The 5,551-nt window shown below is 38.3% G+C and overlaps 1 non-coding gene across 1 annotated transcript; it reads left to right on the forward strand.

The window, feature by feature from the left end:
* Positions 1-5,082: 5,082 nt before the first annotated feature.
* Positions 5,083-5,164, forward strand: TRNAS-AGA (transfer RNA serine (anticodon AGA)). The gene has a single exon. It is a non-coding gene; the product is annotated as a tRNA-Ser (tRNA).
* The last annotated feature ends 387 nt before the right edge of the window (positions 5,165-5,551 follow it).

A 5,551-nucleotide genomic window follows, 5' to 3' on the forward strand; every position in this document is an offset into this window, starting at 1 on the left:
TTAGCAATTATATGTCACTTTGTTTCAGAGACTCCTTGAGCACTCATACCACTCAAGCTGGGGTCCTCCTTGCCAGCTTGGCAGTGAGTAGTATAGTTGTCAAATCACATTTTACTATCTGCTTTCACAGACTTCTTCTGATACCAGCTGTGAAAGTTTGGGATCTCTGGAAAGCAAACACTAAGATGCATTACAAGAGCAAGAGGTTATTGACAATAATGCCCATAACAATAAACAAAGAGGAGAAGGAAAGATGAATGCAGGAAGAGCTTTCAGACCATGATGTGGGTCTGGCATGGGCAAAATTAGAGAAGGAAGAAAGTAGGATTGGGTAGAAAAACCCTGAGGTTTTGGCACAGCTCTGAGAAAGTCTCGTCCAGCTTTGGTGTAAAAATTGCCCATAGATGAGACCCCAGTCAAGCGGAAATGGCCAGGCTTTAGCGTACACCCACTCTGCTCACCAAGAAGAAAACAACCTCAGTTTGAACACTGTATAAGACGGTAAAAGTGTTGTAGCTGAAGATGGTAAAAGTGCCTTGGAGGCTGTCAGCTGACAGCATTTCTTGCAACTGAAAACAAGTTTTTCCTTGAAGGAAGATCTGAGCAGCGCACCTCCATGGCCACAGAAATTTTACAATACACATTTAATGATATTTCAGTATAGATAAAGATTATTTAAACAAATCTATTTACCTAAATGACAAATATAGAACACTACCCTCAACTAAAAAATATATATTATTTATTTATTAAAAGATATTGTATTGTGCATATTTGATGCTTACAACATGATGCTATGAAATATATGTAGATAGTAAAATGATTGTTCCAATGAGGCAAATTAACATGCATCATCTCACATAGTTACATTTTTTTTGGACAAAAGCATCTAAACTCTACTCATTTAACAAAAATCCCTAATATAATACAATTCAATTCACTAGAGTCTTCATGTTGTACATTAGCTCTCTAGACTTGTTCATGCTACATATCTGCTACTTCGTATCCTTTAACCTACATTACCCTATTTCTTTTCTCCTCAGCTACCCCTGGCAACCAATTTTTTATTCTCTCTGTATGTTTGACCTTTTTTTGTTTTTAAATATATATCCACATATAAGTAAGATCTCATAGTATTTTTCTTTCTATGTCTGGCTTATTTCACTGAGCATAATATCTTCCAGGGTCATCCATGTTGTGGCAAATGGTAGAATCTCCTTTTTTAAGGCTGAGTAATATTATACACACACACACACACACACACACACATACACACACACACAGAGATTCTTTATCCATTAATCTATTGACAGACATAAGTTGTTTCCATATCTTGGCTATTATGAATAGTGCTTCAGTGAATGTGGGAGTGCAGATGTCTTTTACGAGGTAGTAATTGTATCTCCTTTGGGTTTATATCCAGGAGAGGAATTGCTGGGTCATATGGTAGTTCTATGTTTAATTTCTTTAGAAACATCCATGCTGTTTTCCATAATGACTGCACAAATCTACATTCTCACCAACAGTGTACTAGGGTTCTCTTTTCTCCACACCCTTGCCAACATTTGTTCTCTTGTCTTTTTGATAATAGCCATCCTAACAGGTGTAAAGTAATATCTTATAGTGGTTTAATATTGCATTTTCCTGATGACTAATGTTGTTGAGCACATTTTCATATGCATATTGGCCCTTTTATGTCTTCTTTGAAGAAATTGTTCAGATCCTTTGCCTATTTTTCATGAGACTGTAGTGCTGCCAGCTGTGCTCAGAAGGTAAGTCTCTTTGACCATTTTTTAATCAGGCTATTTGTTTTTCTGCTATGGAGTTATAAGTGTTCTTTATAAATTTTGAATATTAACTCCTTTTCCCCAGTCCGTAAGTTGCCGTTTTATTTTGTTGATTGTTTTCTTTGCTGTGCAGAAGCTTTGTAGTTTGGTGTGGTCCCATTTATTTATTTTTGTTGTGTATCCTGGACATTTGGCATGATATCCAAAAAAATTATTGCCAAGGCCAATGACGAAGAGCTTTCCCCGTTTTCTTATGGAAGTTTTGTGTTCAGGTCTTACATTTAGGTGTTTTATCCATTTTGAGTTGATTTTTGTGTATGGTATAAGAGTCTAATTTCATTATTTTGCATGAGGAAATCCAGTTTTCCAAGCATCATTTATTGGAGATTATTCTTTTTTTTTTAATTCTCTGTGTCTTTTTTTAAATTTTTTTAAATAGTATTTATTGATCATTCTTGGGTGTTTCTCGGAGAGGGGGATTTGGCAGGGTCATAGGACAATAGTGGAGGGAAGGTCAGCAGATAAACATGTGAACAAGGGTCTCTGGTTTTCCTAGGCAGAGGACCCTGCAGCCTTCCGCCGTGTTTGTGTCCCTGGGTATTTCAGATTAGGGAGTGGTGATGACTCTTAACGAGCATGCTGCCTTCAAGCATCTGTTTAACAAAGCACATCTTGCACCGCCCTTAATCCATTTAACCCTGAGTGGACACAGCACATGTTTCAGAGAGCACGGGGTTGGGGGTAAGGTTATAGATTAACAGCATCCCAAGGCAGAAGAATTTTTCTTAGTACAGAACAAAATGGAGTCTCCCCTGTCTACTTCTTTCCACACAGACACAGTAACAATCCGATCTCTCTTTCTTTTCCCCACATTTCCCCCTTTTCTATTCGACAAAACCGCCATCGTCATCATGGCCGGTTCTCAATGAGCTGTTTGGTACACCTCCCAGACGGGGTGGCGGCCGGGCAGAGGGGCTCCTCACTTCCCAGACGGGGCGGCCAGGCAGAGGCGCCCCCCACCTGCCAGACGGGGCGGTGGCAGGGCGGAGGCCCCCCCGACCTCCCGGACGGGGCAGTTGACCGGGCGGGGGCTGCCCCCCACCTCCCTCCCGGAAGGGGCGGCTGGCCGGGCAGGGGCTGCCCCCCACCTCCCTCCCAGACGGGGCGGCTGGAGATTATTCTTTCCCCCATTGTGTCCTCTTGATGCCCTTGTCAAAAATTAGTTGGCAGTATATGTTTGAGTTTTTTTCTGGGCTGTCTATTCTGTTGCATTGGTCTGTTTCTGTTTCTATGCAGGAATGATTATGCTGCTATCAGAACAACATGTCTTGATTATTTTAGCTTTATAATATAATTTTAAAGCGGCAAGTGTGATGCCTCCAACTTTGTTTTTCTTTCTCAGTATTGCTATGGCTCTTTGGTGCATGTGTGTGTGTGTGTTTGAGTGATTCCATATGAATTTTAGGATTATTTTTTCTACCTCTGTGAAGAATGTCCCTTTGGAATTTTGATAAGGACTGTACTGAATTTGTATATTGCTTTGGATGGCATGGACATTTTAACATTATTAATTATTCTAATTCATGAACATTGGATATCTTTCCATTTATTTATGTTGTCATTAATTTCTTTCAACATTTTATAGTTTTCAGTGTAAAAATCTTTCATCTCATTGGTCAAATTTATTCCTAAGTATTTTATTTTTTGATGCTATCATAAGTGAGATTGTTTTCTTGATTTGTTTTTCAGTTAAGTCATTATTTTTGTATAGAAATGCTACTGATTTTTTTATGTTGATTTACATATTATTTTTAAATACCCTTGGTGGGCCCTAATGCAAGTCTTTAAAAATGTACAAGGATTGAAATGACACAGAATATATTCTGTGAGCCCAGCATAATAAAAGTAAAATCAATATCAGAAATAAAATGGAAAACCCCAAAATGTTACTAAATGAAAAAACACTCATCCAAAGCCATAGCTTAAAGAAATCACATTTAGTTAAAATGAATGATAAAATAAGATATATAAAAATCTGTGTAATGCAGCTAAACTGTGCCCAAAGTCTAATTTATAGTTCTACTTGCATATATTAGAATAAAGATGTTTCAATATTTGATGTTAAAGCTTTTTTCTCAATAATTTAGAGGAAAAGAGCAAATTAAAATGTTAGAAGCAAGATTATAAAAAGATAGAACACACACACACACAAACAAACAGAGAATATCAACAAAGCCATAAACAGGCATTTAGGGATGATTGACAAAATTATTGTTCTAAATCAAGGATTGTTCAACAAAAGGAAGAGAAAACAGAAAATACTAATACCAGGAATAAATATAGGATAACATTACATTTTAGTATATGGACATCAAGAATATACTAAGAATACAGTATGAACAATGTTTTGTAAATAGATTTGACAATTTAGGACAGATTTCCTTCAAGAGATGATTTACCAAAACTGACAGAATAAGAAATTAAGACCTTGAGTTTACTCCTCATCTCTTTCTTCTACCTGGAAACCACACTAAGTGAGTAAATCTACTTTTTGTTTCCCAGAATCGTTTGTGAAGCTCAGATAAGCATTCAAGGGGCATTTAATAAGTGGGAACTTAAAAAAGAAAAAAAAAGGTAGTAAAAATCTACCTTTGATTTGAGATGCAGGGGGAGTCCTTTACTGGAGGTCAAAGGGGGAGTTGTCAAGGCGAAAAGATGAAGTTTCTTAGAGGTAATACCAGGCTCTCAAACTGACAATAAGTGGATTTCTAGTGTATCCTCTTACTAAGTGTAGCCTCTTACTGGGCTACCACTGAAATACTAGTGCATTTCCTTTCAGTAAATAGAAGTGTATCTCATTCCTTTTATCAATTGCAGAATCTTCCATTATATGGATCTTCCAAAATTTATTTTAAAAGTCAAACATCGATGGCCATTTGAGGTTGTTCAAATCATTGCTATAACTCAAAATTCTGCAGCAAATGTTAGAGCTTGTCGCAATTGTTGCGGGTGTTTCCTGGAACACGATCAGAAGCGGATGGAGCAGGAAGCTTGGTCTCTGGGAATGCCTCCCGCGTAGTCTCCTTCCATCAAAACATCAGAATAAGGGGTCCTTCTAGGTCCGAGGATAAAGTGTTACTTGTCAGTTTGCCACAACAGCATGATAGTCATCTAACTGATGTCAAAAAATAAGAAACATTGACAGCGAATACACTTTTTGGCAGAAAATTTGACCTTTCCAAGGGAGCTAAAGTTCAGTATGGTGACTTATGCTAAAGGGCAAAGCGTCCTTCACGTAGTCGTGGCCGAGTGGTTAAGGCGATGGACTAGAAATCCATTGGGGTTTCCCCGCGCAGGTTCGAATCCTGCCGACTACGGTCCCTTTCTTGTTGGAAAGGGAGTCTACTGACACCTTGCCAGGTTGAAAGTCTGGTGTCTTGCCAGGTTGAAAGTCTGTTATTGTCTCTCAGGAAGAAGCTTGCTTGTTCCAACCGGCTTTTCCTCTTTATGGACCCACTAAAAATACTCTGTCTCTGAAACAATGAGGAAAAGTCATACCCAAAAAAAGTACTTCTATCACAGTCGTATTATTGATGTTTTCCTTTGCCCTAAGAAGAGCTCAGGGTGATGTTTTTCTGTTTCCTGAAACAGATGCCCCATTTTGAAGACAGCTTTCCTTAGAGAAAAAAATTGCTAGGAGTGTTTGTGTCTCACAGAATTGTCCCCTTATTAGGGATCTTCTCCAGTCAAGCAAATGCCCTGGT

This window comes from Gorilla gorilla, chromosome 5 (genome assembly GCF_029281585.2).
Source record: "Gorilla gorilla gorilla isolate KB3781 chromosome 5, NHGRI_mGorGor1-v2.1_pri, whole genome shotgun sequence".
NCBI lineage: Eukaryota > Metazoa > Chordata > Mammalia > Primates > Hominidae > Gorilla > Gorilla gorilla.